Here is a 19424-nt window from a genome sequence, read left to right as displayed (position 1 = left end):
AGGGGGTGGTGTGGGGTGGCATGTGCGCCCAGTCAGTTATGCCTCTGACTGTTTATGAGCGGTTCGAATCTCTCCCACGCCCCTGGGTTCTAGACACTGGACTTAGGTACAGGCGGCGATACAGAAAAGACTCGGGTAGACAGGTGGTTCGGATGTGAGAAAACCAAGATTTTTATTGGAATAGAAATTAACACAATCTTATGAAAAGTTACTAGTATAAAAATTGTAGGTAAATACAAAATAACTATACTTATACAGGGAATGGGGAACACACGGCACATCGAGGGAAAATGACTATCTTAACAACCCCCTTATCCTTATCCCACCCCCTATACCTAACTAGATTAAGCTATGAGGGGCCAGAATTCATGCTCACCAATCCAAAGATCTGCTGAATTCAAAACAGCGGTGGGGTTTGGTGTTCGCTCTTTGTGCTCTCTGGAGCCTGCCGTTGTCACGTGGTCTCTGGGTGCTGCAAGGGCGTTGTCCAGGTACGAGTACCCCAAAGTTAAAGTCTCTGCTTGGGTAATTTACCTCGCAGGGATGATGGTTCCTCTTCCTCGGCCGGCAGTTGGAGTTTGCATGAAGATAGTCACAGGTCAGCTGGACTGAAGGCCCGATTATTCGAAGCTTTTCTTCAATCGTCTTTCCATTCGTCTTCCTCACCACCTCGCCTCGTCGCGTCCCGCCTGGCCTGGTTTGTCCGTGTCCGCCTGGTGCAATGCCGGGCGTTCCTGGTGGAATGGGAGAGGCACGGGCAGTGGCCGGGCGGTAAGTGCGGGACGGGGGAAGAGCAGCAGCCACGAGGGCGAGGGGCCGGAGCAGGAGCCAGGAGCAAGGACAGAGAGCAGAGAGAGAAGGTTGCCAGTGGGCCTACAATTATACTCCTTCGGATGGCCCTTATCTGCGTGCCAAATCAGGTTAGTTCATTGTCCCAATCTTGGCGGGCTAGTTTAAATAATTGTAGCAATCTAAACTAACCATTTTTAGATGGTCGGTAATCGCACCTACCAGCCCGATTCCTGAGTTGCTTTTGTCATTAATACATCTTAATCGGCCTGCCCAGCTTTGATGGCTTCCCTAAGCTGTTTCCGATTATTTATGCAAACAACTTGATGGCCTTAAGTATAGGCCTCACTGGTTTTGATCTGTCTCCGATTTGACTTAATGCATAATTCAAAGTCCTGTCTGCTTTCAAAATACAAAAATCTCTCTTCACAGAAACTGCAGCTTGGGTTTCGATTTCCCAAAAAGCTGCTTGTGCCACAGAGCCCAAGCTTTTTAAATCTTGCAGGCTTTTGGCCACGAGGTGTGGACGCCATCTTTGGGTACCCTTTTCATTAAAATGTCCATTGCAGGGTCCCTTTTATTATTAATAACCTTTGGGGAAATGTAAAAATTTTGCAAATCTTACACTTGCCACAGAATACCCAGCCTTTGACCTGCTCTTGTTGCCACAGTATTTATGTGGCTGGTCCAGTTAAGTTTCTGCTCAATGGTGACCCCCAGGATGTTGATGGTGGAAGATTCGGTGATGGTAATGCCGTTGAATGTCAAGGGGCGATGCTTAGACTTTCGCTTGTTGGAGATAGTCATTGCCTGGCACTTCTGTGGCGCGAATGTTACCTGCCACTTATCAGCCCAAGCCTGAACGTCGTCCAGGTCTTGTTGCATGTGGGCATGGACTGCTTCATTATCTGAGGAGTTGTGAATGGCGCTGAAATCTGTGCAGTCATCAGCGAACATCCCCACTTCTGCATATAGTGCCATGGGATTTTTCACGTCCACCTGAGAGAGCAGGCGGGGCCTCGGTTTAACGCCTCATCCAAAAGGCGGCACCTGTGACACTACTGCCCTCAGTACTGTACGTAAGTGAGAGCCGAGGTTATGTGCTCAAGTCTCTGGAGTAAGGCTTGGACCCAGAACAATCTGACTCAGAGCTAAGTGTGCTACCAATGAGCCAAGGCTGACGCCAGACAGCCCTACAGAGAGCAAGTGTGAAGGACCAGCTCCCAGATTTTTTTAATTATTGGTTGCTCTTAGGATGTGACTGCATTTATTGCTGTTCTCTATCAACTGCGTGGCTTGCTAGGCCACTTCACAGGGCAAGAAGAGCCAACCTTGAAGCATAGGCCTAGAGGCAGGTGTAGGCCAGACTGGATAGAGGTGACAGCTTCAATTCCCCGAAGGACATTCATGAATCACTTGCGTTTTTTTACAGCAATCCAGCCGCCTTCATCATCACATTTATCTGGCGCGAGCCCGCAAAATGACAGATTTTATTCAATTTACTTTCACAATTTGCCACCAGGGGATTTGAACTCATAACATCTGCATTGTTATCTCAGTGCCACAACCGCTGCACTACCAAAAAACCAGCTAGTTATAGTGACATTACAACAACAACAAGCTGCGTTTATATAGCGCCTTTAACTTGGTACAAGGCCCCAAGGCCCTTCGCGGGACCGTAATCAGTCAAACATTGACACCGAGCCAAAGAAGGAGACTTTGGGACAGGTGACCAAAAAGCTTGGTCAAAGAGGTTGGTTTTGAGGAGCATCTTAAAGGAGGAGAGGGAGAGGTGGAGCGGTTTGGAAAGGCAATTCCAGAACTTAGGGTCCAGATGGCTGAAGGCGCGGCCGCCAATGGTGGGGCGAAGGAAGCCAGGGACGCAACAAGAGGCCAGGGTTGGAAGGAATGAAGAGGTCTCAGAGGTTTGTGGGGCTGGAGGAGGTTACAGAGATAGGGCGGGTGGGGGGGTGCAGGGGGGGGGGGGGCGAGGCCAGGGAGGGATTTGAAACACGAGGATGAGAAATTTTAAAATCGAACCTGCTCCAATATCCTGACAGCAGAATCAGAGACCCAAATTTTAGTGGGTCCACATTGTCAGCGGAATAAGGGTGCCAGGCTAGTTCACAATTAGGACCCCCCCCCGCCACCTCCCACCTCCCACCACATCGGCTGGATTATCATAGCTTATAGAAACATAGAAACATAGAAGATAGGAGCAGGAGGCCATTCGGCCCCTCGAGCCTGCTCCGCCATTCAATGAGATCATGGCTGATCATCCAAATTCAGTACCCTGTCCCTGCCTTCTCCCCATATCCCTTGATCCCTTTAGCCTTAAGAAATATATCTAACTCCTTCTTGAATATATTTAATGAATTGGCCTCAACGGCCCTCTGTGGTAGAGAATTCCACAGGTTCACCACTCTCTGGGTGAAGAAATTCCTCCTCATTTCAGTCCTAAATGGCTTACCCCTTATCCTTAGACTGTGACCCCTGGTTCTGGACTCCCCGACCATCGGGAACATCCTTCCTGCATCTAGTCTGTCTAGTCCTGTTAGAATTTTATAAGTTTCAATGAGATGGCACTATAACAATGATAGGCACTATAAGAGGGCAGCACCCTGTTTATTCCCATGGGACTTTTTCCTTCTAAACTGCTTGGACAATCCAACTGAAACAGCAAATAGAAGAAGTCCCTGTTGGACGAAATTATATTTTCATGCCCCAGGCACTCACTCCGAGTGCAATCAGAGCTGAACTTGCTCAATAAGGTGCCATGTGGGCTCATTCCTCAGTGCTGCCGTTTCATATCCTCCTGGGATGAGTCTGTTATTATTAGATCTCATTTTACACATCACCCTGGACGTGGGTTGAGGTGGGTTAAAGGGCCAATTAAGCAGGGTTGAGATAGTAAAGCAGGGACGTGAATGGCATTCAAGCTCTCAGCGAGAGGAGAGGCTGAATTAATTGAACTTCATTTACATCCTAAACAGTACCACTTGCACCTAATGATGGGCTGCGTAGGCTGCTTTTACACTATAGGCCAGGGGCCCAGGGGAGTTACCCACTTGCACAGCTCTGCCACATTTACATCGTAATAGTAGACTATACTGGCTGCAAAATGGTACTTTTATGCATGGCCGTGTCAATTTGGGCAGTGTACATTTTAGATATCAGCAACAGGTGATGTCATGACACCACTACAGGGAATCATCGCCTGCATATACATATGATAATTACTTTTTTTTTAATTCATTCACGGGATGTGGGCATCGCCAGCATTTATTGCCCATCCCCAATTGCCCTCGAGAAGATGAGCCGCCTTCTTAAACACAACTGCGTGGCTTGCTAGGCCATTTCAGAGGGCAGTTCAGAGTCAACCACATTGCTGTGGGTCTGGAGTCACACATAGAAACATGGAAGATGGGAGCAGGAGTAGGCCATTCGGCCCCTCGAGCCTGTTCCGCCATTTAAAGAGATCATGGCTGATCATCCAAATTCAGTACCCTGTTCCCCTGCCTTCTCCCCATATCCCTTGATCCCTTTAGCCTTAAGAAATATATCTAACTCCTTCTTGAATATAGAAATAGGCCAGACCGGGTAAGGACAGCAGATTTCCTACCCTAAAGGACATTAGTGAACCAGACGGGGTTTTTATGACAATCCAGTAGTTTCATGGTCACTATTACTGATACTAGCTTTTAATTTAATTTAATTAATTGAATTTAAATTTCTCTGCTGCCTTGTGGATGGGGGTTTGAACTCACTTCGCCGAATCAGTAGGCCAGGCCTCTTAAATTACTCGTCTAGTAACGTAACCACTGTACCGTACCCCTGACAGGACCTCCCGCCCCAATGTCAAGATGTCGGGGTCGCGCTGCTTCTGTTGGAACAGTGAGTTTGTTGGTCTTAGGAAGTGAGGGGAGAGACCCAAAGCAAAGTGGGTTTTGAGCCAAAAGCAGAAAATCTTGGGAAACACTCAGCGGGTCAGTCAGCATCTGTAGCGAGAACAGACAAGTTAATGTTTCACCGGAACTGAGAGAAAAAAATTAGAGACGGAATGTTGGCCTTTACCTCAAAGGGGGGCGGGAATACAAACGTGCCAAAGTGATGCTTCAGTTGTTCAGAGCCTTGGTTAGATACCACCTGGAGTGCTGCGTTCAGTTTTGTTGGACACCACACCTCAGGAGAGATATAATGGCCATGGGGGGTGGGAGCGGGGGGGGGGGGGGGGGGCGGGGTTGGCGGGTCGGCACAGATTCATCAGGATGATATCAAGGCTTAAAGGGTTAAATTATGAGGACAGGTTGCACAAACTTGGTTTATATTCCCTTGAGTTTAGAAGGTTGACGGTAATCTAATCGAGGTGCTCAAAATGATAAAAGGATTTGATAGAGTAGATAGAGGGAAACCATTTCCTCTGGTGTGGTGGAATGCAGAACAAAGGGGCAAAAACTATCCAATTAGTCCCACTTCTCCGCTCTTTCCTTACAACCCTGCAAATGTTTCCTTTTTAAGTATATATCCAATTCCTTTTGTGTCAGCCGTGGCTCAGTGGGCAGCACTCTCACCTCTGAGTCCGAAGGTTGTGGGTCTAGAGTCCCACTCCAGAGACTTGAGCATAAAAATCTAGGCTGACACTCCAGTGCAGTGCTGAGGGAGTGCTGCACTGTCAGTGCTGACTTTCGGATGAGACGTTAAACCGAGGCCCCCGTCTGCTCTCTCAGATGGACGTAAAAGATCCCATGACACTATTCGAAGAAGAGCAGGGGGAGTTATCCCCGGCGTCCTGGCCAATAATTATCCCTCAATCAACATCACTGAAAAACAGATTATCTGGTCATTATCACATTGCTGTTTGTGGGAGCTTGCTGTGCGCAAATTGGCTGCTACATTACAACAGTGACTGCACTTCAAAAAGTATTTCAATGGCTGTAAGGCACTTTGGGATGGCTGGTGGTCGTGAAAGGCGCTATAGAGATGCAAGTCTTTCTTTTTGAAAGTTACTATTGAATCTGCTTCCACCGCCCTTTCAGGCAGCGTGTTCCGGATCACAACAACTCGCTGCGTGAAAAAAGTTCTCATCTCCCCCCTGATTCTTTTGCCAATGATCTTAAACCTGTATCCTCTGGTTACTGACCCTCCTGCCAGTGGAAACCGTTTCTCCCGATGGAAACCAAAGCTGGATGTACAACGGGAGGATGTTAGCGGGGCGAGCTTCAATAGCATCGATAGCCTTTTCCCATCCTCGATTTTTCCCATCTCCTTACGCTGATATCTCTGTTAATTCCAGGGACTAGGAGAGAGTGTGAACCTCCTTAGTACAGTGGTGATGCTCTTTTAAGAGTTGGTCTTTATTGTTCTATAAACCACAAAATGTTACATTGGATTACACGGGATATACGGCACAGAAACAGGCCATTCGGCCCAACCAGTCCATGCCGGCGTTTATGCTCCACTTGAGCCTCCTCCCATCTTTCCTCATCTAACTCTATCAGCATAACCCTCTATTCCCTTCTCCCTCATATGCTTGTCCAGCCTCCCCTTAAATGCATCGATACTATTCGCTTCAACCACTCCCTGTGGTAGCGAGTTCCACATTCTCACCACTCTCTGGGGAAAGAAGTTTCTTCTGAATTCCCTATTGGATTTCTTGGTGACTATCTTCTATTGATGGCCTCTAGTTATGCTCTTCCCCACAAGTGGAAATGCTCTCTCTGTGTCTACCCTATCAAAACCTTTCATCATTTTAAAGACCACTATTAGGTCACCCCTCAGCCTTCTCTTTTCAAGAGAAAGGACTCCCGGCCTGTTCATCCTTTCCTGATAGGTACACCCTCGCATTTCTGGTATCATCCTTGTAAATTTTCTTTGCACCCTCTCCAGTGCCTCTATATCCTTTTTATAATATGGCGACCGGAACTGCACGCAATACTCCACAAGTGGCATAGTGGTTAGCACTGTTGCCTCACAGCGCCAGGGACCCGGGTTCAAATCTGGCCTCGGGCGACTGTCTGTGTGGAGTTTGCACATTCTCCCTGTGTCTGCGTGGGTTTCCTCCGGGTGCTCTGGTTTCCTCCCACAGTCCAAAGATGTGCAGGTTAGGTTGATTTGGCTATGATAAATTGACCCTTAGTGTTCGGGGATTAAATACGTGGGGTTATGGGGATAGGGTGGGATATGTGTCGGTGCAGGCTCGATGGGCCGAAATGGCCTCTATCTGCACTGTAGATTCTGTGATTCTGTAATTCTGAAGTGTGGTTCTAACCAAGGTTCGATACAGGTTTAGCATAACTTCCCTACTTTTCAATTCTATCCCTCTAGATTACCAAAAGATCTAGCCTGGCAGAGCATGACGAAAAAAAAAAACCACACGGTGACAAGTGTCAGGCAACTTGACGCATCTCCCCAGTTTAAATGCCTTTGTCACAACACTCTCCGCAAGATGGTTGACCTAGCAACACAGCTGAGGGCCAATGAAACTGTTCACGCACGTGGGCGGCAAGCCGGAGTGTGGAACATGAGCTGGGATTCTCACCCAACTAGTCTGCCAGCTACTGCACTAATCGCTCTCTAATTCCACTGCCGAGCTCCAGCCAATAATAGATTTCCGATCGCTTTCAGTGTGAGGGGAGGAAAGTGAATCATTTAAGAGTTTGAACTCAGAGTCCCATATTTTTTATAATGCCAATTTCGCTGGTGCCCCAGTTGAAATATTCTAAATGGCGGGTAGTCATGCGTCTACCCTGCTCGTATTTGGGACAGTTGCTTTTTTTTTTGCAACAGTGCAAGGTGTGGTCAGATCCCACAAGCTTAATGACTGTTTTTGTCAGGGGGAAATCTTTTACATGCAGACAGTGGGTTGCGGCTGGCATTTTTAGAATTAAGTTGGCAGCGCACAATACAACAGCTGCGATTCCCAAATGCGGAGCCATCTGCTCAAATAAATACAGGCAGCCACAAAGGCTTGAGAAGAAAACTGATGCACATCACAGCAAAGTAATTATAATACACGGTTTTCTGTCTTCATTACGGCAGACAATATATAATTCTCCTACATCCATCCCTCTGTGCCCTGCCCGCAAATGGAATTTTGTTTCCTGTTATATTCTTGTCAAATGCTGTTCATCTCAATTGGCATAACTGGAATGAGATTATGTTACTTACCTTATAATTGAGCAGAATGTATAGTTAATAGATAGTTACATTTATGCAGCTCCTTATCATGTCTGCCCTGCCTTTGATATGGAGAGTGCCAAGTTCATATAAACTGAAGCCTGTCTGCATGTTCAAGTGACTTTAATGATCCCACAGCACTTGTTCAAAGAAGAGCAGGGATTTTTTCCCCCGGTGGGCTGGAATTCCCACAGTTCTCGTCTCCGTATTACAAAAAGGATAAGGTGCACTGGAGAAGGTGCAAAAAAAGATTTACAAGAATGATACCAAAACTGAGAGGCTATAACTATCAGGGGAGACTGAACGAGTGCAGATGTGGAACTCAGCGCGACAGCTCTTTCAAAGAGCCAGCATAGGCACAACGGACCGAATGGCCTCCTTCTGTGCTGTAAGTTCCTAGGCTGGGGCTCTTTTCTCCAGAATAGAAGGGGCTTGCTAGGGTAGACGTCGAGAAGCTGATTCCACTGGTAGAGGGAGTCCATAACTGGTGGTCATAAATATAAGATGGTCATTAATAAACCCAATAAGGAATTCAGGAGAAACTTCTTTACCCAGAGAGTGGTGAGAATGTGGAACTCGCTACCACACGGAGTGGTTGAGGCGAATAGCAGAGATGTATTTAATGGGTAAGCCTAGGTAAACACATGAGGGAGAAAGGAATAGAGGGTTATGTTGATGGGGTTAGGTGAAGAGGTTCGTGTGGAGCATAAACACCAGCATGGATCAGTTGGGCCGAATGGCCTGTTTCTGTGCTGTAAATCCTACAAAACCAGTGACTACACTTCGAAAAGTATTTTATGTCCACTGTGTCACTTTCAGGCTTTAAATGGCAATATCCCATTTCAAACATCAGACATGGCAAAGATGCCGAGTTATTTTCCTGTGGAGAGACTGCCAATTAGTGCATCTCTTATTGTTAAAAAAATAGGATTGACAATTTAAAACAAAACCTTAATTTTATTCGTTTTGCCTTTGCTGAACCTGAACCCTTTCTCCCTCCAGAAACACATCTAAATGTTTCTTGAAGCCTCTTATACTGTCTGCTTCAGTGACCTCCCCATGTAATTTATTCCAAAATCTATTATCCTTTGTGTAAAAACGTTCCTCCTGACCTCCTTCCTTACTCCTAAATACTTCATTTTTAAATCTCAATGTCTCTCAATGTCTCTTAATCTCTCCCGCTTTCTATCTTATCTCTGACCTTCCCGTTTGTTCTTTCATCCCCTCCCCCTTTTCCCAGCCCCAAACTTGCTTTAAAATCTATTCCCTCTTCCTGCGTTTTTTTCCAGTTCTGACGAAGGGTCTTCGACCTGAAACGTTAACTCTGTTTCTCTCTCCACGGATGCTGCCCTGGCCTGCTGAGCTTTTCCAGCGTTTTCTGTTGTTATTACTTCATTTTTAACTTGTGTCTCCTTTTATTTGAACCCTTCAGGGAAAAAAACACCACGGCAATTTAGCATGCATTCCTCTAAGCGGGTATGTCTCAAGTGTATACCTCCAGAAAAATATACCAATTAAGTGTATATCCCACGTAATCTGTTTACTCCTGTATGCATATACCCATTAAGTATCTATTAGGTTTCACCATGGCTTCGTTGTTAGCACCCTCGCCTCTGAGTCAGTAGGTTTTGATTGAAGTCCCACTCCAGGGACTTGAGCACATAATCTAGGCTGACACTCCCAGAGCAGTGCTGAGGGAGTGCCGCACTGTCAGATGTTCCTCTCTTTCGCAGGAGACGTTAAATTGAGGTCCCTTCCGGTGGACATAAAAGACCCCTGCCGACCCGTTTAGATTGCCGTGGTTTTTTTTTTCTCAAGGGTTCAAATAAAAGGAGACACAAGTTAAAAATGAAGTATTTAGGAGTAAGGAAGGAGGTCAGGAGGAGCGGTTTTAGCGGGCTTAGAAGTGGATAAATCCCCAGGCCCAGACGAGATGTATCCCAGGCTGCTGTGTGAGGCAAGGGAGGAGATTGCAGGGGCTCTGACACAAATTTTCAGAACCTCTCTGGCCACAGGGGAGGTGCCAGAGGACTGGAGGACAGCTAACGTAGTACCATTATTCAAGAAGGGTAGTAGGGATAAACCAGGGAATTACAGGCCAGTGAGCCTAACATCAGAGGTAGGGAAATTATTGGAAAAAATTCTGAGGGACAGAATTAGTCTCCACTTGGAGAGGCAAGGATTAATCAAGGATAGTCAGCATGGCTTTGTCAGGGGGAGATCATGTCTAACCAATTTGATTGAATTTTGAGAGGGGGTGACTAGGTGTGTGGATGAGGGTAGTGCAGTTGATGTAGTCTACATGGACTTCAGTAAGGCTTTTGACAAAGTCCCGCATGGGAGACTGGTCAAGAAGGTAAGAGATCGTGGGATCCAGGGCAATTTGGCACATTGGATCCAAAATTGGCTTAGTGGCAGGAGGCAGAGGGTGATGGTCGAAGGTTGTTTTTGTGACTGGAAGTCTGTGTCCAGTGGCGTACCACAGGGATCGGTGCTGGGTCCCTTGCTGTTTGTAGTGTACATTAATGATTTAGATATGAATGTAGGAGGTATGATCAGTAAGTTCGCAGATGACACGAAAATTGGTGGATTGGTAAATAGCGAGAAGGGAAGCCTCAGGCTACAGGACAATATAGACGGGTTGGTCAGATGGGCAGAACAGTGGCAAATGGAATTTAACCCTGAAAAGTGTGAGGTGATGCATTTTGGGAGGACTAACAAGGCAAGAGAATACACAATGAATGGTAGGACCCTAGGAAGGACAGAGGATCAAAGGGACCTTGGTGTGCATGTACATAGATCCCTGAAGGCAGCAGGACAGGTAGATAAGGTGGTTAAAAAGGCATATGGGATACTTGCCTTCATTAGCCGAGACATAGAATATAAGAGCAGGGAGGTTATGATGGAGCTGTACAAAACGCTAGTTAGGCCACAGCTGGAATACTGTGTGCAGTTCTGGTCACCACACTATAGGAAGGATGGGATTGCATTGGAGAGGGTGCAGAGGAGATTCACCAGGATGTTACCTGGGCTGGAACGCTTCAGCTATGAAGAGAGACTGGACAGGCTGGGGTTGTTTTCCTTGGAGCAGAGAAGGCTGAGGGGGGACCTGATTGAGGTGTACAAAATTATGAGGGGCATAGATAGAGTAGATAGAAAGGAACCTTTCCCCTTAGTAGAGGGGTCAATAACCAGGGGCCATAGTTTCAAGATAAGGGGAAGGAGGCTTAGAGGCGATTTGAGGAAAAACTTTTTCACCCAGAGGGTGGTTGGAATCTGGAACTCACTGCCTGAAAGGGTGGTAGAGGCAGGAACCCTCACAACATTCAAGAAGCATTTAGATGAGCACTTGAAATGCCATAGCGTACAAGACTACGGACCAAGTGCTGCAAAATGGGAGTAGAATAGACAGGGCTTGATAGCCGGCGCGGACACGATGGGCCGGAGGGCCTCTTTCTGTGCCGTATAACTCTGACTCTATGGGGGGAAAATTCAGTTGGTTGCACCACCCGTTAGCGCCTTAGGAGGGCGCTAAGTGGGGCGCAAACCAACTAGCGCCCGGGTGCGGCACTGCCCACGCCTCCCGCCAAATTCAGCGGGAGGTTAATGGTGGTGCTAACCGGTATCGCTGCGCTGCTAGCGATGACGTCATTGGTGTGCGCAGCGCCCTGCTCACGCCCCGGCCGCGATCTTCGGGAGCGCCCCCTGATTTACCGCCGGGCGCTATGTCCGACAGGGTCAGGGTGACGTACCTGCGGCCGGGGAGGTGCAATTTAAAGGCGAGGAGTGGGGCGGCCATTTTTGTTGCTGGGCGCCTACCAGCACCTGTCTGCACTCCCGTCCCCGGCCTCCTGAGCACCCCCCCCCCGTGCCGGCTGCGCTCCAAGAGCCTGGCACTTCTCTTGAGTGCCGGGCTCTTTTGCCTGCACTCCCGATCCCCGGGGGCCCAGCTGGGCCCCAGGTCGCTCTGCACAAGGGCCCTCCCCTTTAAGAAGGGGAGGAAGGCCTGCAATACCGCAGCGCGACGTGCCGCAGCGTGTGGCGCTGTGGCACGTAGCGCCACGATATTCACTCGCAGCGCCCCAAGAGGGAGGCGGGGCGCTTCCAGTAGCGCCCCGCTTCCCTCCTGGGGCGCAACCATTCAATTTCTGGCGCGGAGGCGCTCATTTTTCTGGGGCGCTACTTTTAGCGCCCCGGCGAAGTTAGCGCCTTAATTGGGGCGCTACTCAATATTTAGCCCTATGACTCTATCCCGTGGCACTATCTTGAAAAAGGGCAGGGGAGTTCTTCCTGGTGTCCTAGCCAATATCTATCCCTCAGAAACACCTTGAAGCAAATGACCTGGTCATTATCACATTGCTGTTTGCGGGACCTTGCTGTTTGCAGATTGGCTGCTGAATTTTCTGCATTACAATGGTGATTACCCTTCAAAAGTATTTGGTTGTAAAGCACTTTGGGACGTCCTGAGGTCCCATGAAAAGTGTACACCTCTGTAACAGTGAATATGCCATATAAATTGTATATCTATCTATAGTAAACCCCATCCAATCTCCAGTCTACTGAGCTGGTGATTGCCTACTGGAACTAATCCTGCTGAGATTGCACCTCCCAAACCCACGACCTCTACCACCTAGAAGGACAAAGACAGCAGGTGCATGGGAGCACCATCACCTCCAAGTTCCCCTTCAAGTCACACACCATCCTGGCATGGAAATATATCGCCGATCCTTCATCGTCACTGAGTCAAAATCCCGGAACTCCCTCCCTAACATCACCACACAGACTGCAGCGGTTCAAGAAGGCGGCTCACCACCACCTTCTCAAGAGCAACTAGGGATGGGCAATAAATGCTGGCTTTGCCAGCGACGCCCACATCCCACGAATGAATAAAAATAACTCCGCATCCCTAGGCTAGAAAGAAGGAAAAAAATCAAACTAGGTTCCTTGCCATCCAATAATTGACGGACATCAGATGAGGACAGGATTGGGTTTGCTTTTGATGCTGCCTCCCACTCTGCTTGGTCACACTTAAAATCTGGATTTTCCAATTGCCGTTATTGTAAAATGAATGGGTTACCACTGGCAATAAAATGACACCGATTGGGAAAATTATTTGGCGTACTGTCCCGGCTCACACACCAAGAGTGGTTACTTGGGAAAATAGCGGAGCGCAGCCGGCAGCCGTGGTGGCAAGCCTGAGCAAAGAGGTCACACCTTCAGCGGGGGAAATTGGAAAAAAGATTGATCACTAGTAAATCCAGAGATCTTTAACAGCGCCTCCCGCACTCAGGCACGTGGGGTGGGGATTTTCCGCAGGGGATTCTTTCGACTAACTGCTGTAACTTTAACTGGTTCTTTGAGGTACAGATCAGCCCTGATCTAATTGAATGAGGGAGCAGGCTCGAGGGGCTGACTGGCCTCCTCCTGTTCCTACCTCCTAGGTTTCTCCAGGGTCTCCGCGGATCTTCGACCAAAGTTACAGCAGCCGATTATTAGGAGAACCCCCGCAGGAATTCACCACCTGTGCGCTTAGGTTTTGGAAGCGCGTGCTGTTTGCGAGGAAGTTAGGGGGGAAAATTCAGTTGTTTGCGCCTCCCATTAGCGCCTTAAGAGGGCGCTAATGGGGCACAGAGCAACTAGCGCCTGGGCGAGGCGATGTTTGCACCGCTCGCGAAATTAACTAGGCATTTTGCGGCAGCACTAAACACTACCGCCACGATCTCCTGCGCCGGCAGATCATGACGTCAGTCGAGTGCGCAACGCCCCGGTAGCGCCCCGGACCGGATATTGAGTGGCGCCCCCTGCCTTACCGCCTGCCGCTAGCAACGTCAGAGGGGAGCGGTTTGCAGTCAGGAAGGGACTGGGGGAGCGCTATGTAAAGGCGATCGCTTCCTGCCTTTTTTTGTTGGTGACATTTTTGCACCACGTATTCTGAGAGAGAGAGAGAGACTTCTGGAGAGATTCAACGCTGTGTGAAGGAGTTTTGAGTACTGAGCAGCACTTTGCAGGTTCATTTTGATTTGCTCTTCCTTGCTTCGCCAGCGCTCTGAGGTAGCACCTCGCTCCTCAGCCTTTGCGCCTTAAGACAGGTGTGAAGCGCCTGATTTAGTGCTCCAATCACCTCCAGGGGCGATAAAAGACGAGTTTGCTGTCGGAGGCGATAATTAGCGCCAGGCGCTAAACTTTGCGCACGGCCGATAACGGCGCCCCAAACGGGGCGATGCTGAATTTTTCCCCCTTAATGTTTACATTTACGGGCACTGTACTCGTCACAAGCCGCGCAGACAGCGGGCAGCAAATTAGTAGCCTGGGCCTATCGAACATGTAAAATATTCCAGTTTTCTTCAGAGCCTTTCTGAGCAGCAATTATTTATTTTTTTGGGCGGTGAATTCTGTTTGGCCCCCTTCAGTCACTGTCCAAATATCACCGTCAGATGCTTCATACAAGAGCAACATTTGCCCGTTCTGTGATACAGGTTTTAAGGAGCGCCTTAATGGAGGAAAGAGAGAGATGGAGAGGCGGAGAGGTTTTGGGAGGGAATTCCATAGCTTAGGGCCCAGGCGGCTGAAGGCACAGCTGAATTATTCCTCCTCCCCAACTCCTCCGCCTCCACTAAGATCCTTTTGCTCAGTAATAAAGCAGAGATGCTAGGCAGATTTACTTGTAAATAAAGCAGTTCTCCAATCATCTGCTGTCTTGCAGTTCGACTTGGAAAATAGGCCAGTGCTCAACAGCACATACTGCTGGAGTCTTTTTTTAATTAAAAGTGGGATTTAAGATTCATTCTGTGTTAAGAAGACTGACTGACTTTTCACATTCTGCTTTTTTTAAAATTGTTTATTCCTCCCGTCATTAGTTTGAACTTGCTGATTGAAGAAATTGAAAATTTACCTCCAATGCCCTGTTGAATTTTTTTTTTTAACCCTTTGGATCCCAATAGTGTTCTAAAATTTTTTTAATAACACTGTATACGTGAAATTTCTGGTTCCCAAATTGAACAAGAGATTTGGAATTCACAGAGACATTTAGAATCCCACAGGGACATTTAGCATCCCATAGAGCGATTTAGGATTTCAAAGGGAGATTTAGGATCCCACAGTGACATTTAACATCCCATAGAGTGATTTAGGAGCGCACAGGGACATTTCAGATCCCAAAGGGTCATTTAGGATCCCATAGGGAGATTTAGGATCCCACATGGACATTTAGCATCCCATGGAGTGATTTAGAATCCCACAGGGACATTTAGGATCCCAAAGAGTCATTTAGGATCCCACAGGGTGATTTAGGATCCCACAGGGAAATTTTGCATCCCAAAGGGATATTTAGGATCCCATAGGGAGATTTAGGAGCGCACAGGGACATTTCAGATCCCAAAGGGTCATTTAGGATCCCATGGAGTGACTTAGGATCACACAGGGACATTTAGCATCCCAAAGGGACATTTAGGATCCCGAAGGTACATTTAGGATCCTATAGGGACATTTCAGATCCCACAGGGACATTTAGCATCCCAAAAGGACATTTAGGATCCCATAGGGAGATTTAGGATCCCATAGGGACATTTCAGATCCCACAGAGACATTTTGGATCCCACAGGGAGATTTAGGAAAGAATCGCACTTGGAGCCCAGACTTATTGGGCAAGCCAGATTAGATGACGGATCCCACCTTAAAGATGACCGATGCTTCCTCCTTCAGATGCTGACTGAGCTGCTCTGAAATTCAAGCTGTTTCTGCTTTTATTTCCAGTTTCTAATACTCTAACGAAAGGTCATCGAGCTGAAACGTTAGCTCTGTGTCTCTCTCCACAGACGCTGCCTGACCTGCTGAGTGTTTCCAGCATTTTCTGTTTTTATTTCAGATTTCCAGCATCCCGCAGTATTTTGCTTTCGTTCTAATAAGATTTTCCTTCACCCCAAATGATCTTTTAACTGAAATGCCTTTTTGTAAATATATGCTTGGTGAGGGTGTTTTTTTGAGTAGGGAAGAGATGAGTTCATCCTTATTGTCTTCATTTCTGTAGTTAAATGAGTGGTCACTGCTGAGAAAGAAGAGTTTAAAATGGAATGAATACATTTTTAAACATCTCTGCCTTCAAGAGCTCACAGAAAAAATAGGAAGAAAGAAAGAAAGACTTGCATTTATATAGCGCCTTTCATGACCTCGGGACATCCCAAAGCGCCTTACAGCCAATGAAGTACATTTTGGAGTGTAGTCACTGTTGTAATGTAGGAAATGCAGCAACTAATTTGCACACAGCAAGCTCCCACAAACAGCAATGTGATAATGACCAGATAATCTGTTTTTAATGATGTTGATTGAGGGATAAATATTGGCCCCAGGACACCGGGGCTAACTCCCCTGCTCTTCTTCCAATAGTGCCATGGGGTCTTTTTGCGTCCACCTCAGAGAGCAGACGGGGTCTTGGTTTAACGTCTCATCCGAAAGACGGCACCTGCGACAGTGCAGCGCTCCCTCGGTACCGCTCTGGAGTGTCAGCCTGGATTTTGCGCTCATGCCTCTGCAGTGGGACTGTGACCCAACAGCCTTCTGACTGGAAGGCAAGAGTGCTGCCCACTGAGCCACAGCTGACACTGGGCTGAACTAGGAGAAGGACAATAGTTTGGCACCTTCAATAAGATCCACAGGCTTCACGCAGACTGAACCACCTTCAGCATACTCCACACAACTTTATTGGATTCAGCCACAAAATGACCAAGCCCTCTATGTATCCATTAAAGCACTTTATCAGTGTTTTACGTAAGAACATAAGAATTTTAGGAACAAGGAAAGGCCCCTTGGACCATTAAAAGCCCACCTTTTAATCCCGCCTAGCACTCACCTCTCCATGTCCCTCAATGTGCTTCATTAACTCATATTTTGCTGAATTTGGTGCTCATCACAATGAGGTACCTTTGGCTCCAAACACTTAAGGGCATCTCCTACAGTAAAAGAAAGAAAGACTTGCATTTCTATAGCGCCTTTCACGAACACTGGACGTCTCAAAGCGCTTTACAGCCAAGGAAGTACTTTTTGAAGTGGAGTCACTGTTGCAATGTAGGAAACGCGGCAGCCCATTTGCGCACAGCAAGCTCCCACAAATAGCAATATGATAATGACCCAGATAATCTGTTTTAATGATGTTGATTGAGGGATAAATATTGACCAGGACACCAGGGGATAACTCCCCTGCTCTCCTTCGAAATAGTGGTGTGAGATCTTTTACATCCAGCTGAGAGAGCAGACGGGGCCTCGGTTTAACGTCTCATCTGAAAGACGGCACCTCCGACAGTGCAGCACTTCCTCAGCACTGCACTGGGAGTGTGTAGCACTACACTGTACCAGTGTGACACGTATCCATTTCCTACACAGGCCAGCTTGTGGCACACCTCAGTGACGTTGCCCACACAGAGTCAATTCATGGTTAATTAGAGGCATTTCTTTTTTACTGTGGGCTCATTCTTGCTCGGAACTGGATTGAGAATGTTCCATCTCCCCATTACAAGGGGATGGAGCTTCTAGGCCAGGGGTTTTCTCAATGCTGCCACCTATGCTGGATGGCTTATCAATATTGCACTGCAAATGAGTCACATGTAGAAATACAGGCCAGAATTTTCCCATTAAAAAACGGGTGGGTTTGGAGCGTGGGGGCAGTTAAATTGTTAAAAGTGGGATTCCTGACCTGATCCCGACTCCAACCTGCCCACCTCCGGTTTTGCTGGAGGCGGGACAGAGGGGCGGGCCACCAACCCGCTACCAGGGGGGCCTTACCTCAATTTAAATATTATAATGAGGCTGGAAGCCTCTATTTTCCCCTCCATTTTGTTTTGGGATGGGTTTCACACAATTCATGGAACCCGGCAGTTAAATAGAGGTGGGAGCTGCTGCATCCAGGCAGTAAGTGGCTTTATACCGACCTGCTGGATCCAGGGTGCCTGCCTAACCCACCCCCCGCGATTGGAGACCCTACCACAAGGCCTCCGATCACCTTCCCAGGCCTCCCCTCCCTACCCCAGGCCATCCCCCCCAACGATGATGATGAAGCTGGCCATGATCCTCTGTCGCCACCGCCCCCCCACCCCAATCCCTGGCTGACCCCTCCCCCGCGATCCCCGATCCCCCGCAATCCCCGGCCTCCCTGAACCCCCACCACTCCCTATCGCCTGACAATCCCCTGACGATCCTGCAGCCACCACCCCCCCGCCGATCCTCTCTCCCACCCCCTGCCGATTGCCGACCCCCTCCCGATTTTGATTGCCGACCCCCCTCTCGCGATCCCACCCCCGGACCGACCCCTCACAGCTGAGGCCTACCCGCCCGCAGCCAGCCAGCCTCTCAAATTAGGTCCTGCCGGGTTTCCCGTCTGCCCCAGACCCCCCCACTCCCAACCTGCCTCCCCGAAGAAAATCCCAGCCACAGTCTTCTCCCACCTACCTTATCACTCTGTCATATATAATGGAGTGAAGGGTTATGTTGATAGTGTGAGACGAAGAGTGGTGGGAGGAGGCTCGTGTGGCGCATAAACACCGGCATGGACCAGTTGGGCCGAATGGCCTGTTCTGTGCTGTACATTCTGTGCTGTATATTCATTTCAATGGGACTCTTGCGCCCTGAAAACAGGACCCTTCACCCAGCCGGCTGGGCTGCTTTAAGCCCAGTTCCCAGCCCACTAGTGAAAGGGACAGTGCAAAATGGAGCATGTTCTGGGAGGTGCGAGCCGTTAAATGTTTAAATGTTCCGAGAACTAGCTTGAAGTTGAAATTGCGTCATTTTTGCCATCTACCTCAAAGAACACAGGAGGTGTGCATCCGAGCACGGCTAGAGTACTTACGTTACGAATCAAAGGATAAGTGGCAGTTTCTAAGTGAGATTGTACAAACTGTTCCAAACCAGTGAGACTCTCAAAAAAAATCGCTGAGTCCTCAAAGTAATGAGTTGGTTCCATTTCATTGAACATTATGACAAAACAATGCTCCAAAAAGCAAAACGCGTCAAATGTCTTCTGAGGTGTAACTGAAAAACTGGGCTACGCACAATGGGGACTGTGATGTACACAATGGGAAGTGTGATGTTCATAATAAGCATGCTTAAGTCAAGAAATGGCTATTTGACACACAGAGCTCCTTCCACAGACTGTGTGCAATCTATTCTAATGTGGGTTCTGCGCCACTCATTCAATCCTTCAAGAAAGACTTGCATTTATATAGCACCTTTCACGACCACCGGACGTCTCAAAGCGCTTTACAGCCAATGAAGTACTTTTGGCGGTGTAGTCACTGTTGTAATGTGGGAAACGCGGCAGCCAATTTGCGCACAGCAAGCTCCCACAAACAGCAATGTGATAATGGCCAGATCATCTGTTTTTTCTTATGTTGGTTGAGGGATAAATAATTGGCCAGGACACCAGGGATAACTCCCCTGCTCTTCTTCAAAATAGTGCCATGGGATCTTTTACG

The 19424-nt window shown here is 48.0% G+C and overlaps 1 long non-coding RNA gene across 2 annotated transcripts in view; it reads right to left on the bottom strand.

Moving 5' to 3' along the window:
* The window catches only part of LOC147113352 (uncharacterized), a 102058-nt gene extending 83137 nt beyond the window's left edge, over positions 1 to 18921 (bottom strand). Inside the window, exons 1-2 of one of the 2 annotated variants that reach the window (XR_015079134.1) lie at positions 18800 to 18921; positions 16811 to 16910 (exon numbers count right to left, since the gene is read on the bottom strand). This is a non-coding gene — a long non-coding RNA (uncharacterized LOC147113352). Of the gene's footprint in view, positions 1 to 16810; positions 16911 to 18402; positions 18660 to 18799 lie in introns of those variants that run through there. The other variant, XR_015079135.1, reaches the window with a different exon arrangement.
* Positions 18922 to 19424: the final 503 nt, after the last annotated feature.

This window comes from Somniosus microcephalus, chromosome 8 (assembly GCF_052327205.1).
Source record: "Somniosus microcephalus isolate GS21.2 chromosome 8, FLI_Smic_1.0, whole genome shotgun sequence".
Taxonomy (NCBI): Eukaryota; Metazoa; Chordata; class Chondrichthyes; order Squaliformes; family Somniosidae; genus Somniosus; species Somniosus microcephalus.
This window is presented reverse-complemented; position numbering and strand designations above follow the sequence as displayed.